Source organism: Ahaetulla prasina, chromosome 2 (genome assembly GCF_028640845.1).
Source record: "Ahaetulla prasina isolate Xishuangbanna chromosome 2, ASM2864084v1, whole genome shotgun sequence".
Classification (NCBI taxonomy): domain Eukaryota; kingdom Metazoa; phylum Chordata; class Lepidosauria; order Squamata; family Colubridae; genus Ahaetulla; species Ahaetulla prasina.
The window spans coordinates 33,821,644-33,844,641 of record NC_080540.1 but is presented as its reverse complement, the minus strand read 5'-3'; positions in this window follow the sequence as shown (position 1 = coordinate 33,844,641).

The following is a 22,998-nucleotide window of genomic DNA, read 5'->3' as shown; positions in this document are numbered from 1 at the left end:
CCTAAATCTTCCATGTAACATTGTAATCATTTCCTTTGTCTCCATTTTTAAAGATGTATGCATCCTTTTAATCATTTCAGTTAATTCCTGCGCCATTTTATGTTTTCTGAGTTGTACTTCATCTTCCTTGGTTATCAAAATCAAATAGCTTGCAAGCACACAAATCCTCCTTAAAAGTTCCCACCGCTCATATCACTTTGAAAGGCTTTTTTTCCAAAATACAGTGTTGTAATTTTTTTCTTCAGCTGAAGATGTCTCTCTCCAATCCACAGTTCCAATCAGCAAGCTACGAAGGTATCTATTTTATTTATTAAATCCATGTTGCCAATATTTACCCTTTTTTCTTTTATTTCTTCATTTTTTTTAATTCCCCAAAGTTCAGTTTAAAGTCCAAATCCAAATCCAATTTAAAAAGGGAAAGGAAAAGTAAAGAAAGAAAAAAACAAAACTTCACGTGAAAATAGTTCCCTCTATTCTTTGAGTGGTCAAAAAAGCATTTTAAATTTTTTTTCAATCCTCTCCACATCTATTATGGGTTTTTTCTTTTGATATTTTGACTGTTTCCACAAATTATAATCCAAGAATCAAACTTCCATTTCAGGCTTTAAGGCTTTAAACTTCTGTTTTGTTTTTCTTCCTGTATTCATGTTCCCCCATGTCAATTTGCCGTTGTTTCTACGCTGGGACACCTTTTACAAAATTCAAAATATTTGTTGTTTTTCCTGTGAGTTGGCAATCATTTACCCAGCTTCAATACTCCATCCAAATCACCGCTCCTGCATTTTAAATCTGGGATTTATATTGTGTATTTATGTGTTTTAAATAAGGCTGTACACCGCCCTGAGTCCTTCGGGAGAAGGGCGGTATAGAAATTTAATAAAAAAATAAATAAATAAAATAACTTGGTCCAGTTGCCCCAGTTTAATGATGGCCACTATGGCCCCCACCACTGAGTTCAAGAGTTTCCTCTGACCTCCGAGGAACTTGCTGGTTCCTCTTGGTCATCCAAGGTGCCTCTCCTTCTTCACCATTCCTACAGGTCAGATCTGGTCCGAAGACCCCTTGATATCGGTTTGTTAGCCCGGGATTTTGTGAAGCTCATCAGAGCTCGCTATTCCCTGACTGTCTTGCCGCGACGCTTCCGGTTGAATCGGGACTTTCATAAGGAGTTAAGAATCCCATATATAAAGGATAAAAAAATGTAATGTAGTTGTACATGATGAGTTTATCTTGGCATTCCATTTGATTCAGATTAAACCAGTGCAAGTTTGGATGCAACAGAGCGATAGATATGGTCCAATTAATTAAAATTAACTCCTGGCAATGAAGGGTTAGCAGGGACATCCCTGGTCCATGATATTAGGAAATAGTCTGAAAAAGAAATGCTTTCTCTCTGAAGGAGCGAATATGTAACTGTGGAGAGGTGTTATTTTATCATTAGAAGTCCAAGAAGCTAAAATAGGTAGTAGTAATTCAGTAGCTAGTAGGGATGTGGTGGCTCGGTGACTAAGATGCTGGCTGATTGAAAGGTCGGCAGTTCAGCAGTTCAAATCCCTGGTGCCGTGTAACCGGGTGAGCTCCTGTTACTTGTCCCAACTTCTGCTAACCTAGCAGTTCGAAAGCATGTACAAATGCAAGTAGAAAAATAGGAATCACCTTTGGTGGGAAGGTAACAGCTTTCCATGTGCCTATGGCATTTAGTCATATCGGCCATATGACCACAGACACGTCTTCGGACAGCACTGGCTCTTCGGCTTTGAAACGGAGATGAGCACCCACCCCCTAGAGTCAGGAATGACTAATACATATGTGCGAGGGAAGCCTTCACCTTTGCCTTAATTCAGTAGCTATAATACTTACTAAACTAGGAAAGACTGACTAGTGAACCAAGCTTTAATCACTTGACATGTTGATTGCAAAAGTAGCATTGAAGTATGATTCAAATTTCAGCTGGTGCACAATACTGCATCTCAGTTATTGAGCAATGTGCAAGGTTGCAATCATATCACACCTTTTTTTATGTGATTTGTACTGTCAATTTCCCTGCTGAGCCTTCTTCAGGAGTGTCAGTCTTGAGTTATAAGACTGAATGCAACCTGGACCATAAATATTTCTTACTTCTATTACATCACTGGAGGTTTTCAAGAAAAGGTTGAACAGTTATTTTTTTTTTAGAATGATATGAGGATTAAATTATAGATAACCTCCAAGATACTTATAATTAAATGAACCCATGATTTGATGAAATAATAAAATAAGTTAATAACGGTGTGCTATCAGTGTGGTTTCCTGGCAAATAGATGGAGAAGAAATGGAGGTAGTGACAGATTTTATTTTCCTGGGCTCCAAGATCACCACAGATGGAACTGCAGCCAAGAAATTAAAAGACACTTGCTCCTGGGGAGGAAAGCTATCACAAATCTAGACAGCATACTAAAAAGCAGAGACATCACCCTGCCAACAAAAGTGCGTATAGTCAAGGCTATGGTGTTCCCAGTTGCAATGTATGGCTGTGAAAGTTGGACCATAAGAAAGGCTGAGCGCCAAAGAATTGAGGCCTTTGAACTATGGTGCTGAAGAAGACTCCTGCGAGTCCCTTGGACTGAAAGGCAATAAAATTGGTCAGTCCTAGAGGAGATCAACCCTGACTGCTCTTTAGAAAGCCAGATCCTGAAGATGAAACTCAAATATTTTGGCCTCCTAATGAGAAGGAAGGACTCACTGGAGAAGAGCCTAATGCTAGGAGTGATTGAGGGCAAAAGAAGAATTGGACGGCAGAGAATGAGGTGGCTGGATGGAGTCACTGAAGCAGTAGGAGTGAGCTTAAATGGACTCCAGAGGATGATAGAGGACAGGAAGGCCTGGAGGAATGTTCATGGGGTCATGATGGGTCGGACACGACTTCGCAACTAACAACAACAACAAATCAGTGTGGTTACAACATTGGAAGAGTTTGGCTCCACTGTGCTTCCCAAGTGATGTTCCTGGATTATTATTGGTGTGGGCCTGGATTATGAAGTTATATGCAGTAGTTGAAGAGAGGAGCAAATAATATAGTTCCTACCAATCATGATTAACAGAATAAAATGTACTAAAGGGAAAAAGGAGGCAGATAACAAATAAAGCTTTTATGATTTGAGCTTGAACCTCAAAGGCTGCATAGCAAACACTCATTTCTCTTGCCACTAATTCAGTCTGATCTTAAATATGTTTCTTTAGAAGCAAATCCTTATTTATGATTTCGAATTGCAGGCTTTTTATGAAAAGAAAGCATGAAGTCTTGTATCCTTTTGGAAGGTTTCTTTTAGAAGCAAACTTTTATCTATTTATTTATCAGATTTGCATCCCACCTTTTGTATAGAAGCTGAAGACTCCATACATAGTGTTCTTTCCCTCATAACCCTGTGTGGTAAATTGGGAGTGACTAGTCAACAGTCATCAGGAAACACATGTCAAGTTCGAAGCACACTTATGCTGTTACAACCATTATCTCTTCTCAGTTTGCCAAAGAACCAAGTGGGGAGGGAAGGGTGTGATGGAAGGACGGTTCCAGACTTCAAGAAGATGAGCCGTGAGAGCCAAGAACATTTCAACAGGTGTTTGTCAAGACCAGAGACTTTTTCTCATAAAAATATAATGACACTTCATTGGACAATGTGACCTGCACTAATGGGGTCCAGGGTGGTGGTGTTAGAGAAATCTATACTGTCATTATGTGGGTTCTCATGGGAATTAGATAGAGCTGGTTTTGCATTCAGCAATGCCAAAATGATGTACTCAATAAAGTTTTGCATTTAGAGATTGGAAGGTCTCGAGCGTGCTTGCTTTGGTTGGGTTCATCAGTCAGAATGTTGACATCACACTTAAAACCTAGCCGTCCCTGATCCTAGTCCAGTAGCTTAATCATCATACCATATTGGCTTCTCTCAATTTATGATTGCATGCTTGCTGAATGTGATGGGAATTATGGTTCAGAACATCAGGAGGATATCACATTAGCCAAGGGTGACTTAAAGAAGCCTTTCACCGATTTTGCACAATTCAGACTAGTTTTAGAATCCCTCTTTCTCTCTTTCTGTGCTTAATAAGATACCCTGGGACTCCATTTAGCTGCTGTTGGGGTTTTTTATTTTCTGTTCAGTCCATATAATTGCTTCAGATTTTTTATTTTTTATTTTTACAAATAGGTGTTTCACAAAGAATAACATTTTAAAGGAATCTTTCACAGAGGGTCTTTGGATTGATGTCAAGAAATTTGACATTATAAGATGAATACCTGTCCTAGCTAATCTGACTGAAGAAAGATGTCCATCCACCCCTTCTCCTTATCAACAAACAAGAGTTTACATGTTGGCAGCACATGATGAAGTCAGCTACATCTGGATAATTTGTTAGTCCTTCCACTCACCACTAAAGCCTGTTGGAGAGGAATACTTCTGCATCTATTTCTGGATTACTAAATGCTTTTTATCTTTGCTGGAGGGAGGAAAGGAAGTCTATAATGGTATGATCAATATTAGCCTACCGTTGACAGCCTTAGAGACTCTTACCCACTTCAGCCTTCATTGTTTCTAACTTACTATAGGGAGGGACAATAGGGAGACAGAGATGGAGGATGCACTGATGGGGGAATACGCTGAGGTGCAATTACTCTGTGATCTCTCTAGAGTTTCATCTCTTTCTTGGAAATCAGGAGGGTTAATTAATTGGCAGCAGGTTTTTTTATAATACAGGGGGAGTTAAATTAACCCTTCACCTCATAGATGATTCTATTTGGACATAAATGTTTGCCCTAACCCTGTTTAAATAAAGTTTATACAATAGGCTTGCCCTTATTCTTTCTCCAATTAACATATTGGAGGAACAGGACTTAACTGTGAATCTGATCTATATTTGCTTTTGCTTAAAGCTTTTGAGGCAATGAAATCAGCACCCTGGACAGTACCAGTGCAGCCTTTGACTAAATTCCCATTAAGACCTACAGTACTTCCTTTGCTATTTTTTTGGGAAATATATTTTTATCCTTTATTTTATTTAAATAAGGCAGAAGACATATATCTTAAAATCTTTTCTCCTCCTATTTTCCTCATAACAACAACCACCTAGAGTAGCCCCAGAGCGAGATGGGCGGCAAATAAATTTAACAAATAAGGAACAGCAAAAGTGACAGTGCTGAGCGTTGGTGCTTTCACACTAACTTTCACAGGAAAACTGTTTGGAAAGATCAGCAGTGCATAACATTCAGTTGCTGGTATTAAGATAAAATATCTGGACCCATATGAATTGCTCGTGCACAGCATAGTATTGTTGCACCATAACAGTTGATGTAGAATGCAGTCCAAGGCTTTATCCATGTAGTAGGGCTCTATTACTATTATCCTTCTCATCTTTTCTGTTACCTATTACTATTGATATCTTATCACAATCACTTTGTTGGTTGTATCTTATGATTTATGATTATATCCTATGTTTTATGATTATATCCTATGATTTGTTGCTTGTATGTATACTGACAGATTATACACCGGTGACAAATTCCTTGTGTGTCCAATCACACTTGGCCAATAAAGAATATTCGAGTCTATCTTGGTTGAGGAAAGCCAGATATAATGTCTTCTTTTCCCTACACTTTTCCATGAGCACGCAAGCCATAAAAATAGTTCCAGCAGTACTCAAGCCTTTGATATGAATTTTAGCAATGTCACAGTGGTGCTGGTAGAAAATCTGCTCAAATTTTTTTTCACTGTGTGCAGAGGAGGCACAGGATTGCTTGGTAGTTGGAACAGTCTGCTGGACAGTCATCTGTGTTCTTGATGAAGAGAACTGTGATACTCATGACCCAGTCTGGAAGCACATGGCCAGAGTCCACAACGGCATTGAAGAAGTTTGTCAGCCAGTCAGCTGCTGTGCTGCTAAGTTCTAAATTTCCAGATGTCTACTGGTAGATTATCCGAACCAGGTGTTTTTTAGTTCTTCATGCCTCCAGCAGCTTTGATAACCTTTTCAAACAAAACAAAACTGGATCAGCATTAGCTGAGCTATCAGGAATTGCACCTATGCAAATTTGACATTAGAGATTTTGTAAGGTGTTTGTCAGGCCCTGAAACCAAGAAAGACACATGGTGATTCTTCCAAGCAAATAACTTTATTGTTCCATTCTGTAGACAGAATCTTGTCGGAGTAAAGCAGTCTAACCTACTTTAAGTTTACCCATTGAGAACTATTAGGGAAGGGCTATCTTCACCCTCTTTCTCTCACACAAAGTATCTGGATGGAGTTGCCTCTTATTCCTCTAAAATGCACTTCCCTCTGGAGAATCCACCTCTTCCCTACTTTCTACCTAGTGATGCTGCCAGTGTTTCAGGATTTTGAGCTTCTTCTTGTCCATTTTTTAAAAATTTGCATTTATATCCTGCCCTTCTCCGAAGACTCAGGGCGGCTTACACTATGTCAAGCAATAGTCTTCATCCATTTGTGTATTATATACAAAGTCAACTTATTGCCCTCAACAATCTGGGTCCTCATTTTACCTACCTTATAAAGGATGGAAGGCTGAGTCAACCTTGGGCCTGGTGGGACTTGAACCTGCAGTAATTGCAAGCAGCTGCTGTTAATAACAGACTGTCTTACCAGTCTGAGCCACCAGACACCTCATTTCTGTTCTTAACACATATCTTGTCTTTTCATATACACTTTTGTTAACTGATAGATGTTTTCCCTCATCTTCCTTTATGTCCATTTGTTCATATAAATCCTCGTAGTGATTAGTGCAGAGGTAATTATCCTCTGCAACAGCTTCCTTCAATGATGTACCTTTGATAGTCTTTGTTGGTCTTCTGCATCCACCAGTTCTTAGGAGCCACCTTCTTTTCTCCTACTTTCTGCTGCACTTGTTCCATCCAGAGCCATACCTCGCTCTGCATCATATGATCTATCCTATTCAACACACACCATTTGGATTTTCGGCTAGGAACACAGCGTCATCTGCATACAAAAGAACATATATATTCACACCCTTTTCCAACTTCTGTTGCTGAAAAGGTACCAGAAAAGATACAGATATTTGAGTGTCTGTATTGTGGGAAGCAGAATCTGAAGATCATGTGTGACAATGAGCCGTGGACTCTCTGCTTCAGTAAATTTGGGAAGCTTCCTTAAATAGCTTTATTCCTCCTCCCCTTTGAACAAGTTCCCAGTAGAACTGGAACAAAAACAAAGAAAGAAACAAAGAAACAAAATATGGTAGAATAATGCCAGATTTAAAAAAAGAATCCCCCTAAGGCACCTTCAATAATATTAAGGCTATCCATCACGGTTGTGATAATACATAATTCTTTATCTGGCAGCAGTAAAGTGACAGTCCTGTTTCTCCCATGGTGACTTTTTACAGATTGACAAACAAGGGACTCATAAACGGGTGATTTTAATGAGGTCAGAAGTATGCTATGTGTTCTCATATATTCTTATAAATGTGTTAATACCTGTGGTTTTTTTTTCTTTTAAATCCACAATGTAGAAAACTTCCAGAGTTTAGAAACACACAGGGACTTCTCGGTAAATAGGATGCATCATTTATGAGGCTATCACTTCAGTGTTTTCAGCCTGTGTTTTGTGTACGGAATCCACACCAGAAGTTTGTCGGCATCTCATTTCCAATAATTCCCGTAATTTGTTGTGAACAGTCATTGACCACACACTGGCAGTAATTGCCATAGATGGCTGCTTCCAAATAGGCATAATCATTTTTGTGGCAGAAGATAGAATTGGCTTAGGAAGAAGCAGGGGGAATATTAGGTGTTAAGACTTAATTTATCCACTCTGCTGTTCTATGGTGTTGCACTGAAGGTTTTTCCCCCTGGCTCTGTCACTGCAAGGGATCTAAAAATCTCCTGTTCTTTAAAAATAAAAATAAAATTGGTTCTCCCTTGCAATGCAGCCTTCCTATTGCCATTTCTCTTACTTCCATCCACTGCTTTTTCTAACCATTTTTTTTTTTCCATATGAAGACTTTGTCTCAAAACCTCTTTTTTGTTTTAGGCCAAACGACAAACCATGTTTAAAAATGAAAGAGGCTTTGACAGTAGTTTGTGATTTGCTTCAAAGATGGATAAATTTGTCATTGTTGTAAGTTGCGAAGTCGTGTCTGACCCATTGCGACCCCATGGACAACGTTCATCCAGGCCTTCCTGTCCTCTATCATCCCCTGGAGACCATTTAAGCTCACGTGGACTGCTTCAGTGACTCCATCCAGCCACCTTGTTCTCTGTCGTCCCCTTCTTTTTTTGCCCTCAATTGTTCCCAGCTTTAGGCTCTTCTCCAATGAGTCCTTCCTCCTCATTAGGTGGCCAAAATATTTGAGTTTCATCTTCAGGATCTGGCCTTCTAAAGAGCAGTCAGGATTGATCTCCTCTAGGACTGACCAATTTAATTGCCTTGCAGTCCAAGGGACTCACAGGAGTCTTTTCCAGCACCAGAGTTCAGAGTTTAAATTTAGGGATGCCTAAAGCAGTCATGGACTATATTTTTATTTTATTTATAGTATGAAGTATACTGTTGGAAGAAAAAAAAGAGAGAATCAAGATCCTGAAATGTGTTGCCTCTCTTTGCAAGGTTATTAACTTTGCCTGCTGATTTCCAGAGACTTTAAAATTTACCTTTTGTAAGCACGTATTTCTCAGATCTGAGCAGTAAACCGTTTCTAGAATTGGATTCAAAAGTGATAAAGAATTTTTTTAAAAAGGCACAGCACGCATACATTTTTTAATTCTAGGCTAAACTTGTAAACTATTGTTGATATGTGAGCGGATCTTGGACTTATAACCACAACAGAGCCCAAAATTTCTGTGGCTGAAGAAGACAGTTGCTAAGTGAGTTTTGTCCCATTTTACAAGCTACTTCTTTTTTCTTTTTACCACAGGTGTTAAGTGAATCACTGTAGTTGTAAAGTTAGTAACACGGTTGTTAAGTGACTTTGGCTTCCCCGTTGACTTTGCTTGTCAGAAGGTCACAAAAGGTGATCACATGAACCTGAGACACTGCAACCATCATACATAACATAACATAACAACAGAGTTGGAAGGGACCTTGGAGGCCTTCTAGTCCAACCCCCTGCCCAGGCAGGAAACCCTACACCATCTCAGTCAGATGGTTATCCAACATTTTCTTAAAAACGTCCAGTGTTGGAGCATTCACAACTTCTGCAGGCAAGTCGTTCCACTTATTAATTGTTCTAACTGTCAGGAAATTTCTCCTTAGTTCTAAGTTGCTTCTTTCTTTGACCAGTTTCCACCCATTGCTTCTTGTTCTACCTCAGGTGCTTTGGTGAACAGCCTGACTCCCTCTTCTTTGTGGCAACCCCTGAGATATTGGAACACTGCTATCATGTCTCCCCTAGTCCTTCTTTTTGTTAAACTAGACATACCCAGTTCCTGCAACCGTTCTTCATATGTTTTAGCCTCCAGTCCCCTAATCATCTTTGTTGCTCTTCTCTGCACTCTTTCTAGAGTCAGTTGAGTCAGTTGAGTTGAGTTTCTAGAGTCAGTTGAGTCAGTTGAGTCTTTCTAGAGTCAGTAGAGTCAGTTGACTCTTTCTAGAGTCAGTAGAGTCATACATATGAGTCAGTTGCCAAGGGTCTGAATTTTGAGCATGTGACTATGGGGATGCTCACAGTCATACGTGAAAAATGGTCATAAGTCACTTTTTTCAGTGCCTTGTAACTATGAACTGTCACCAAACAAATGAATAGAATAGAATAGACTAGACTAGAATAGAATAGAATAGAACAGAATTTTTTATTAAAATTCTTAAATTTTAATTTAATTTAATGGGTTTTAAATTTCTGTAATTTTATAGGGTGTAATTTGTATTTTAAATTTCTTTGGCCAATTGAATAAGTTTTTAAAGGGTTGTTCTTAATATTGTATGTGTTTGTGTTTGTATTTTACTTGGGTGTTCACCGCCCTGAGTCCTTTGGGAGAAGGGCGTTATACAAATTTTTTTTTAAAAAAAAAAAATTGGCCAAGTGTGATTGGACACACAAGGAATGTGTCTTGGTACATATGCTCTCAGTGTACATAAAAGAAAAGATACCTTCATCAAGGTACAATACTTACAACATTTAATGGTGGTCATAGGATACAATTTAACACTTAATGATACAACACTTAATGATAATCATAGGGTACAATGATGATGAATGGTTATAAGTCAAGGATTCCCTGTACTTACAATCTGCTGGTATTTGCCTTTTTGTAGACAGTGTAATGCTTGGTTTTATCTGTAGCTTCAAGAAATTATTTTGGAGATTTTTATTTGTGTTTCTTCCCTCTCTTTTGGTCAGGAGTAAGGTATCAAATTCTTTGTCAGGCACAAAATTGCTTTACCAGGGACACCGATAGCAACGGCACAAGAAAGATTTGAAAATGTTTGCTTTCTGAGCTCTGATTTTTGTTGTGTTTGTTAGCAGACATGCGTGCCCCTTTTTCTGCAGACTGTTCTACCTTGACAAAATAAGTTGGGAACTTAGCCTCCATATGCACCGAGATGAAAAAGTAAAAAATCCAGCCAAGAGTTCTAAAAGAATTCTGCCTAAAAACTAACTTATTCAGGCATGTAGTAATTAAACTGTTCATGACAGCATGTAATTACATCATTATGTACACAGTCATCTTTCTGTAATTTGGATCACTAGAGGGCAAAGTGTCAAAGTCTCTATAATGATATTTAATTCCATTTTAACACATCCTAAAGGGATTTGTGCGAGTTTCTTTTCAAACCGGGGAACTTTTGAAGGGGTGTGTTCTCTTCCAAGCTCTTTTAAGAGCTGTGCCTCTCCAGATAAATGGGAGTGAAACAACAAAGCTTCATTTTTACGCTTCATCCAACCCATTACGGAGCTAGTCTGGTGGGAGAACATTACTGAGGGCTATCCTTCACCATCAGATCCCAAGGCAGGGCTGGAAGTGTTTAGACCCACCCAAAGCATGGCATTTATAAATTTCTGCACTCAAGAAAGACCCTGAACGGAGATCATTTAGTTATCTATTCATTTATGGTAATTTATGAGTTCATGTGTTCATTTAGTTATACATTTATTTACGAGGTCGTTTATGAAGTTAATTAGTCATTTACCAATAAGGATAGTCCACCCATTCGGTGTAGAAATATTGCTCTGGGTGGTTGCAAATGTCTGTGGAAATGGAAGTCAAACTGATTTGCAAATAAACTAGAAAACTGTGCAAACACGGGGAGAAAGAGATGGAAAATTAAAGCCTCTTCAGTTACATGGGGTCAAACCATTGAACCTTTTGTTGCAGACCGATAATGTTTTGGTTTGACAAACAGATTTAATAGCATTCTGTGGATGCACCTAGAAAATATCTGCCAGAATAAACTTGGCTTTAGTGAGGTTACTCTACACCAACTCAGTTTTGTCCAACTAGACATTTTTGAGTCATCCTCCAGATTGTTGTTGTTGTTAGTTGCGAAGTCATGTCCGACCCGTCGTGACCCCATGGACAACGTTTCTCCAGGTCTTCCTATCCTCTACCATCCCCTACATATTTACTTTTATTATATTTACCTCTGCCACAGGGCCAAAAAAAGGGAAAACTGTGGTCATTATACCATTGGCCATGTTGACTCTTAAAACACCACTAATGTCAGGGTTCCAAGTAACATCCCGAACTGAAGAAGGCTTCGAGGTTTGAGTTTCCTCAAAATTCCTTTTTATTAAAGATGTCATATTGGCACATCCGGCGAAACACAAATCTGAAAGTTTCCAGGTTTTCCCCACCCAAGTGAAAGTTCAAGGTTCTGCCCAGCACCCTCATGTCTATCACATAGTCCAATCATCCACCTTCCAAACTGGAGACACCTCCCAATCATCCGATTCCAGGTGCCAGGGCAATGCGTCCTTGACTCTCTAGGAAAGGAATGTTATTTTGGCTACATATCATCCACACTCTATGCAATCCCTCCTCTCATTTTCCCACAGGCCTTAAGGCCCAAACATAAAAGATGGCTTCCAGGACTAATCTTTTTCTTTTTTTTTCCCCTTGGGACAAGGAAAAATAAATAAGAAATGTCTTTGTGCTCGACAAACCGAGGTTGCTTGCCTCTGCCGTACCACTATGTGTCCAATTAAAATGTGTGCTCCAGGAAATTTGGGAATAAGTCCTGTTGAATTAATTCACATTCACTTCTGAACAACAGGCATGGGAATTATGGAGCATGAGTGTTTTCTGCTACATGTTTAAATGGCAGTGAGCTCTGCTAAACATGTAAACTAATCACATATTGAGCAATCACTTTCTCCTCTCTTGAAAATGACTGGCTTTCACTGCTTCAAGAGGAGAGGGCCTATCTCTTAAATAAGCATTATTCTGTGCCCATAAAATGCATAACATTGTATGGCAGCCGTAATCTTTACCATCACTCACAACTGGCTTTTGTTATGTTTATGTACTCCACCCAGCTTATTGTAGGGAGCAGAAGAAGAATGCTCCAGGCGTGTTATATTTGTTATTTTATGATTATGATTTTTATGGTTATGAATATCAATTTTCAATTTAGTTTATTTCCTAATTATCCAATAGCAGTGGTTCTGTATGATATATCTCTCTTCAGTCCCTAATGTTTATGTAGGCTACCGGTAATTTGTGCTCTCCAGATGTTTGAGATTACCCCTCCCAGATTTCCAGCCAACATCTGATGAGCAAATTACGGTAAATTTGTTGACTGGAGCAGTACAAACCTGGAATAGCTCAGAATCTCTTTCATTAGGAAATTCCCAAGGAACTGCTGATACAGTTCTACAGAGGAATTATTGAGTCTGTCATCTGCACCTCTATAACTGTCTGGTTTGGTTCTGCAACCCAACAAGACAGACACAGACTTCAGAGGATAATTAGAACTGCAGAAAGAACAGTGGCTACCAACCTGCCTTCCATTGAGGAACTGTATACTGCACGAGTCAAAAAGAGGGCTGTGAAAATATTTACAGACTCCTCGCATCCTGGACATGAACTGTTTCAACTCCTATCTTCAAAACGATGCTACAGAGCACTATACACCAGAACAACTAGACACAAGAACAGTTTCTTCCTGAATGCCATCACTCTGCTAAACAAATAATTCCCTCAACACTGTCAAACTATTGACTAAATCTGCACTACTGTTAATCTTCTCATCATTCCCATCACCCATCTCCTTCCACTTATGACTATATGACTGTAACTTTGTTGCTTGTATCCTTACGATTTATATTGATATTGATTGTTTCTTGATTGCTTATTTGTATCCTATGACTATCATTAAGTGTTGTACCTTAGAATTCTTGATGAACGTATCTTGTCTTTTTATGTACACTGAGTGCATATGCACCAAGACAAATTTCTTTTGTGTCCAATCATACTTGGCCAATAAAAAATTATATCCTATCCTATCCTATCCTATCCTATCCTATCCTATCCTATCCTATCCTATCCTATCCTATCCTATCCTATCCTATCCTATCTTATCCTATCCTATCCTATCCTATCCTATCCTATCCTATCCTATCCTATCCTATCCTATCCTATCCATTACTTCTTTCCATTCTCATATTCTCCTCTTTGTTTTCCCCTTGTCATTATTAACCCCAAAGCAACTGTATAGTACAGTTCTTGATTCCCATTAGAATCTGAAACCTCTGAGTAAGCAGAGAGAGAATGGATGAGTATTTAGGAATATGAAAACTGTTTTAATGCAATGAAAACTGTTTTAATGCATTCTTGTAGGTTAAGAATGAAATCCAGAGATTTAATGAAATCCAGAAATTTAAACCAGCAATGGCAAACTTTGGGTGTCTAGAGCATCCTCTGCTCAGCCATAAATTAAAAGATTCTATATTGTTCAGTAAAGCTACAATCATAATGTAGCTTAACCTAATCTTTAAATCACCTGAGGGCAGGACAAGAAGTAAGGCTGGAAATTCATTAAAGAGACACCCAACCTAGAACTAAGGAGAAATTTCCTAAAGGTGAGAACAATTAATCAATGGAATTGCTTACCTTCGGAAGTTGTAGGTGCTCCATCACTGGAAGTTATCAAGAAGAAACTGGACAGCCATTTGTTCAGAATGGAATGGGATCTCCTGCTTGATTGGTGGTTGGACTCTCCAAGGTTCCTTCCAACCCTGTTATTCTATGCTCTATAATGTCTTTTTGTATTCCTCACCCCTTGCTTTAGAAAAATAGTATGGAACCTATTGGCTTAAAATTACTCATTCTTCACAATGAATTCCTCAAGATATTTAAACATTATGTATACTGATCCCCTTCCTTTTGGAAAGCAGGAGGGACTGTAAAATTAGCATGATCTCATCTCAACTCCATCCTAAGAACAGATACAAAGTAATTCAATCAAACGCTTGGCTTTAAACTGATTTAGCTCATGAAATAATAGTAGCTGCAATAAATCATTTTCTTGTAATATAGTACAGACTATTGCAATGCCACTCCTGTAAGTGTGGAATCTAATTTCAGTTGCCACTAAATTTCTTTTTAAATGAAACCAAAATTTGAAACAAAGCTAGAAACGATTGCTTACGTGAACACGGAAGGAATATCACGGAGCCCTTTTAAAAAAAGTTCTTTATCAGATTAGCAAAACTTTTCTCATGGGATTCTGCACTTTCCTAAGCCTGGCATATGTCCTTTATAAAGCTAATCTCTTTAAAGTTGAATAACAAACAGATGCTATTATTGCAGGCATATTTTCTCACCGTTGGATTGCTTGAGATCTAACATATTCATGTTGAACCCAGATAATAAAGATTTTTTTTAAAAAAAACCCTACTCTTTTCAGTCTTCTGTGAATTCTTTTGACTCCAGACAATTGATCTGAAAGATGCTGTTCTGGCAAAATATCATTTTGTTTATGTGTACTCTTGCAACATACACACATAGTCATTATAATAAAACCTATAGTGAAGAACTACTAAAAACTCATTGTCATAAAAATGATGGAAATATTGAAAAGTCTAGCTAATACAAACTCCAAAGCAATTAAGAACCAGGATCATTTTTATCCAACTATTTTTTTTCTTACACTGCTAACCAAATGCCTCTGATGTGCTTGCGGCAAGTTTATTATTTGCTCAAAATTGGAAATGCTTGGCATTACCTACACAATGGAGGAACGGTCGGTAAAGGTGTCGGAATTTGCAAAGAAGCAACCTGGAATTAAGGAGAAACTTCCTAACCGTGAGGACAATTAATCAGTGGAATGGCTTGCCATAAGAAGTTGTAGGTGCTTCATCACTGGAGGTTTTTAAGAAGAGACTGGAGAGCCATTTGTTTGAAATGGTATACGGCAGAGGTCTTCAAACTTGGCAGCTTCAAGACTTGTGGACTTCAACTCCAGGAATTCTCCAGCCAGCATAGCTTCAATTCTAGGAGTTGAAGTCCACAAGTCTTAAAGCTGCCAAGTTTGAAGACCTCTGGTATAGGGTCTCGTGCTTGAGCAGAGGGGTGGACTAGAAGACCTCAATGTCCCTTCCAGCTCTGTTCTAATTGATTGAAAGAGGGCTACATTAACTTCTTTGATTACAGAAAAGACAATGCCTATATTTTTGGATGTCTGGAAACCCCTGTAGACTTTTTTTTACATGAATCAGGAACAAAATGTAGTTATGAGTTATAGTTTTGATGTTTAGGGTAAAAAATGGATAATAGGAAAAAAACCAGCTTGTTGAAATCGTACAGTAAGAGATAACTTTATAAACATATTTGTATTTGCTACAGCAGTGATTCCCAAACTGTGAGCCGCGGCTCCCCAGGGAGCAGCTATCATGCGCCATGAATATCTGCGCCGCTGGGTCCGCTGATGCGCCATTTCTGGGGCGTCTGGTGCGCATGCGCAGTTGCAGGTCGGATTTCCGGGGGAGCCGCGGGCGCGTCTGGTGCGCATGCGCAGTTGCAGGTCGGATTTCCGGGGGAGCCGCGGGCGAAAAAGATTGGGAACCTCTGTGCTACAGAGTAAATAAGAACCTTCTTTCTATTCCTTTTTATCCTTCCTTTCTGAATCTTTCTCTTTCTTCTCTCTCTTTCTTTGCTCTTTTATTTCAGTATTAGTTTGGGTTAATTTTATGTGCTTTAACAACTTTTCGATAACATTTTTTTTAAAAAAAATGCCCCTGGGTACTCATTCTCAGGAGGTGGAGATATATCCCTTGCCCGTCAATCAGAGGTGGCTTTCAGTAGATTCTGACCAGTTCTGGAGGCCGGTAGTGGAAATTTTGAGTAGTTCGGAGAACCGTTAGTAAAAATTCTAACTGGCCCCGCATCCAGTGGTGGGATTCAGCCAGTTCGCACCACTTTGGGAGAACCGGTTGTTAACTTTCTGAGCGGTTTGGTGAACTGGTTGTTGGAAGAAATCATTAGGGCAGAGAACCGGTTGTTAAATTATTTGAATCCCACTACTGCCCGCATCCATCTATTCTCTGCCTCCCAAATCCCAGCTGATCGGGAGGAAATGGGGATTTTACAGTATCCTTCCCCTGGGGTGGGGAGGGAATGGAGATTTTACAGTATCCTTCCCCCGCCACGCCCACCAAACCCCACCCACAGAACCAGTAGTAAAAAACTTTGAAACCTACCACTGCAATCAATGTTCCCTGTCATTGTTACAAGGAGGGGTGTTGTCTAAAAATATTGACTCTTGGAACAAATATCACTTAATCAACTTCTTCTCCATGAACTCAAGGGTTCCTTTTTAAAGCCATCTGAGTGAGTGGACACCACTGTATCATATACAGTTAGTCCTCAATTTACCACAATTGAGCCTAAAATTCACGTTAAGTGAAAAAATTGTTAAGTGAGTTTTGCCCCATTTTACACCACATTTGTTAAGTGAATCACTGCAGTTGTTATTTATTATTTTATTTTATCACATTTATATACCGCCCTATCTCCCTAGGGACTCAGGGCGGTTCACAGGCAAGTAAAAAAGTACACATAAATACAAACTAAAATACAATTAAAAAACTTATTCTACATAGCCAAATTATTAAAAAGCAGTATAAATAATAAAACCCATTAAAAACCAGTATAAATTTAAAATCTAATCCAGTCCTGCGCAGATGAATAAGTGTGTTTTAAGTTCGCGACGGAAGGTTCGGAGGTCCGGAAGTTGACGGAGTCCTGGGGGGAGTTCGTTCCAGAGGGTGGGAGCCCCCACAGAGAAGGCCCTTCCCCTGGGTGTCGCCAGACGGCATTGCTTAGCTGACGGCACCCTGAGGAGTCCCTCTCTGTGAGAGCGCACGGGTCGGTGAGAGGTATTCGGTAGCAGTAGGCGGTCCCGTAAGTAACCCGGCCCTATACCATGGAGCGCTTTAAAGATGGTTACCAACACCTTGAAGCGCACCCAGAAGGCCACAGGTAGCCAGTGCAGTCTGCGCAGGATAGGTGTCACACAGGAGCCACGAGGGGCTCCCTCTATCACCCGCGCAGCCGCATTCTGAACCAACTGAAGCCTCCGGATGCCCCTCAAGGGGAGCCCCATGTAGAGAGCATTGCAGTAATCCAGACGAGACGTCACGAGGGCGTGAGTGACCGTGCATAAGGCATCCCAGTCTAGAAAGGGGCGCAACTGGCGCACCAGGCGAACCTGGTAAAACGCTCTCCTGGAGACGGCCGTCAAGTGATCTTCAAAAGACAGCCGTTCATCCAGGAGGACGCCCAAGCTGCGCTCTCTCCATCGGGGCCAATGACTCGCCCCCAACAGTCAGTTGTGGACTCAGCTGACTGTACCGGGATGCCGGCATCCACAGCCACTCTGTCTTGGAGGGATTGAGCTTGAGCCTGTTTCTCCCCATCCAGACCCGTACGGCTTCCAAACACTGGGACAGCACTTCGATAGCTTCGTCGGGGTGGCCCGGTGTGGAAAAGTACAGCTGGGTGTCATCAGCGTACAGCTGGTACCTCACACCGAAGCCACTGATGATCTTACCCAGCGGCTTCATATAGATGTTGAACAGAAGGGGCGAGAGAATCGACCCCTGCGGCACCCCACAAGTGAGGTGCCTCGGGGTCGACCTCTGCCCCCCTGTCAACACCGTCTGCGACCGATCGGAGAGATAGGAGGAGAACCACCGATAAACGGTGCCTCCCACTCCCAATCCCTCCAACCGGCGCAGCAGGATACCATGGTCGATGGTATCAAAAGCCGCTGAGAGGTCTAATAGGACAAGGGCAGAGGAACAACCCCTATCCCTGGCCCTCCAGAGATCATCCACCAACACGACCAAAGCTGTCTCAGTGCTGTAACCGGGCCGGAAACCAGACTGGAACGGGTCTAGATAGACAGTTTCATCCAGGTATAGGGGAAACTGATATGCCACCATATTCTCTACAACCATACTCTCTACAACCTTCGCCGCGAAGGTTGTTAAGTTAGTAACATGGTTGTTAAATGACTCTGGCTTTCCCATTGACTTTGCTTACCAGAAGGTCGCAAAAGGAGATCACATGACCCCCGGGACACTGCAACTGTAATAAATATGAAAACAGTTGCCAAGCATCTGAATGTAAATCACATGACCATGGGGATGCTGCTGACTTTTCAAGGACAGGTTAACAGGTGTGAAGAGAAAGGCAGATAGTTCCCATAACAAGAGAACTTGTTTATATACTCTACGTGGGATCCTGGCGGGTTGGGCTGGGAAATTCCTTGTTTAATATTGTGAACTGGTGCTAGAGAAATTCAGAGTTAGTTTTGCCTCAGCAATACCATGTTATGTATTCAATAAACCAGTAGGTTTTTCTTAAAGGAAAATGATTCCGGACTTTTATTTGAGCACTCAAGCTGGATGTTGACAGTTGAAAGTGGTCATGAGTGCGAAAAAGAATCATGGGACACTTTTTTCAGTGCTGTTGTAACTTTGATCAATAAATGAACTGAATAAGGGCCTCTGGTGGCTCAGACTGGTAAGACAGTCTGTTATTAACAGCAGCTGCTTGCAATTACTCAGGTTCAAGTCCCACCAGGCCCAAGGTTGACTCAGCCTTCCATCCTTTATAAGGTAGGTAAAATGAGGACCCAGATTGTTGGGGGCAATAAGTTGACTTTGTATATAATATACAAATGGATGAAGACTATTGCTTGACATAGTGTAAGCCGTCCTGAGTCTTCGGAGAAGGGCGGGATATAAATACAAATTTTAAAAAAACTGTTGTAAGTCGAGGACTACCTACATTAATGAAATGCATTAGTTAATTATGGGCTGTGCGAAGAAGAGTTTTGCTTGTGTCTTCTAAAGCTCTTTTCAGTCAGATTGGATTCTTGTTTCAAAACTTTGAATTTCAACACTGTGGACACATGGACGAGCCTCAAGATGGTGCCTTCTGTAGACCGTAGCTGATGAGCAGATATATTACTTTGATGGGATGCCTGGTAAATCCTGGGAAGACAGAAGAGAGAGGACGACCTTTACAGAAATGATGCCTTGGTCCAGGAGGGAATAGTAGTATTAGAAAGAAATCCAGAGCAACTTCGCCTCTATTTTGCTAAGTATAAGTTGATATGGAAAATTGTTTGGCAGGTCTTCACGATTCCCTTACATTGTTCTACCAGCACTACAAATTTCCCAAATCAAGCAAGGATCTGCAGTCTTCTGGGAGCGGTGAGCAATTATAGTATTTTTAAAGCATGCCACATATCTTCTAAATGGGCACCATGATGGACTTGCCTATTCACCAAATACCAAATGTAACAATAAAGAAATAAAAGCTCACTCAAGTCAAACATGGCTTCTAATCCGTGTTTCCTTGGCAACTAAATGAAAGTTGTTTGCTATCTGTGCTTTCCAACTTCTAACTTATAACCCTGGGATTTCCTGGCGTTGTTCCGGCTAAGTATTCAGTTCAGTCTTGCTCAGCTTTTTAAGATCAAGTAAAGTTGACCGGATATTATCATCTGCTGTGTTTGTGTGTGTGTAGCCAGTACACAATGCCTATTTGCCACAAGGACAGAACCAGGGGTGAAATCCAGCAGGTTCTGACAGGTTCTGGAGAACTGGTAGCGGAAATTTTGAGTAGTTTGGAGAACCGGCAAATACCACCTCTGGCTGGCCGCAGAGTGGGGTGGGAATGGAGGTTTTGCAATATCCTTCCCCCAGGAGTGGGGAGGGAATGGGGATTTTGCAATATCCTTCCCCCAGGAGTGGGGAGGGAATGGGGATTTTGCAATATCCTTCCCCCTGGAGTGGGTGGGAATGGAGATTTTGCAGTATTCTTCCCCCTGGAATCGGGTGGGAATGGAGATTTTGCAATATCCTTCTCCTGCCACACCCACCAAGCCATACCCACCAAGCCACACTCACAGAACTGGTAATAAAAAAATTTGGATTTCACCACTGGCCAGGAATTGTTCCCTACTGTGGTCTCTTATTTTCTAATATTCACAATCAAGCCAGAACCTACTTTGTTTTCCTTTTTTTGCCAACTGTGCTTATCCCCAAAGCAACTGCTAAATTGAAGCCCTTAATCATTTCCTAACAAAACATTTAAGGTGTACAGGTAATTTTTCACTTACAACCATTGTTTAGTGAAGGTCTGAAGTTACAATGGCACTGAAAAAAGTGACTGATGAGTGTTTTTCACACTTATGGCCATTGCCACATCCCCATGATCACATGATCAAAATTTGGATACTTGGCAACTGGCATGTATTTAGGATGGTTGCAGTGTCCCGGGTGTCAGGTCTGGAAACCATACTAGACTTTAGGGTTCCAGACGCTGCCACATTTTTCCCCTGAGGGGAAGAAGGGGGGTTGAGGGGTATGGTAACATTCTTCAAGCGGTCAAGGTCGGATGGTGTTCACATCTGCAGGAGGAGTGGCGAGAAGATATTCGAATGAACTGGGAGAACGTGGGACCATGTGACCAGCAAAGGGGTTAGGGGGGTGGGACTCTTGGGGTTTGTATAACTGGGAAAAGAATCCGGAAGTTCAGTTTTGGAATTTCACTCATCGTGTGCCAGTTTCCTCATGCTAGTAAAGAACTCTGAAAGACAATGGCTTCTGAGTTTTTTTTATGCAGAAGAGGTTTTTCTGGAACCTTGACATTATTCCAAAACTGAACTTCCGGATTCTATTGACACCGGGGTCATGTGATCACTTTTTGCGACCTTCTGACAAGCAGAGTCAATGGGGAAGCCGGATTCCCTTAACAACCGTGTTACTAACTTAGCAACTACAGAGATTCACTTAACAATTGTGGCAAGGAAGGTCGGTAAAGTGGAGCAAAAGTCACTGAAGAACTATCTTGCTTACTAAAGGAAATCTGGGTTTCAATTGTGGTTGTATCTTGATTCTATATATAGATTCCATGTAGGTTCTTTCTCTTGCTGATGGCAGCTTGCTGGAAAAGGTCAGGTTTGAACTCCTGGCTGTGGGCAGAGTTTGCCTACAATATTACATTCTAACCACTACACCACCAGGGCTCCATTAGGAAAGTAAAGTGTGATTGGAAGCTTAGCAGATGCTAAGGAGTCCTCTTTAATCACATTAATGTGCTCGCTTGGGTAGGACATATACTAATACTGGAACTAGTCACATTCATACTGATGGGTTTCATCCTGAATCCCTCAGAAGAAAGTATCACACAAGATGCAAGATTCTGCTTGTTCAGCTGGGGATTCTGGTTAGGAATTGAAGGAAGGAAACTAAAGGAAGTCAGAATGAGAGCAGTCGTACTTCCTAGATGTGTCCCCAAGAAACATATAGGAGAGCCTGTTAGGAGAAAAAAAGGAAATCTTCTGGAGGAGGTATAGCAGCTGTTGACTGGAGGGGAAAGAGGAAGAAAGACAGAAAAATATAGGTTTATTAAAAACGGATCTATTTTGACTGCTGGGATTAGAAGAATCAGAGTCTATGCTGAATGTACCAGTTTTGCTTTCCAAAGCCTTGAACAAGAACGGGGCAAAGAGCCTAAGAGCTGCCTGTAATCCCAAAATGAGAATAATTGACAAGAAGGCCCGTAGTTTAAAGATAGACAATTAGAAAGTGGCATTCATCCAACCAGCTTCTATAAAGTTGGCTGGTTGATAAGGGCAGCAAAGAACAGCTGTATAGTAAAATTTCAGTCCGTTTATTTTAAGAAGTAGCTTGCATTGTGGCAACGGCTGATACTCTAATCAGAACAAACAAGAAAAAGAGAAAGTGCGTAGGCTGAAGCTAAAATTCAGAGAAAAAGTCTGTCTGTTGTACATCAGATCTCAAACTGCTATTCGGCAGCATAATTTTCAAGGCTGAGTCACACTCTATGGACACAGTCACCTTAATGTTACGTAAATGGGCAGCTTCCCTCTAGAACTGTGATGGCAAACCTATGGTATGCATGCCACAGGTGGCACGCGGAGCAATATCTGTGGGCATGCAAGCTTTACCCTAGCTCATCTCCAGTATGCATGCGCACGCCAGCCAACTAATTTTCAGGCCTTCTGGGCCCACTGGAAGTCAGGAAACGGGCTGTTTCCGGTCTCTGGAAGGCCTTTTGGGGGTTGGAGAAGGCCATTTTCGTCCTCCCCAGGCTCTAAGAAAGCCTCTGGAGCCTGAGGAGGGTGAAAAACGGGCCTACCGGGCCCACTGGTAACCTTTTTGCCATTGCCTGCCAAAAGCAGGGGGAGTGCGGGGGGGTCACATGCGCATGCTTGGGGGGCAGGGTGTGGGGGGCATTAAATTATGGGTGTGGGCACACGCGCAACTCCCCCCACTTTTGGCATGCAACAGCAAAAAGGTTAGCCATCACTGCTCTAGAAGAAGGCTGATTTTGCTTTCCTTGGGAAATATTTGAAGGGTGCAGGTGATGTTTTATGTGTTCAATAAAAGAGGACACAATGATGACCCTCAAAGGAGCACATGATGCTCATATTGGCTACCAGTTGTTCTCATACACAACTGTAGAGGTGGCATTTGCTTTCAGCTTAAAGTTGTGGATGATCTGGGACTTTAATAGC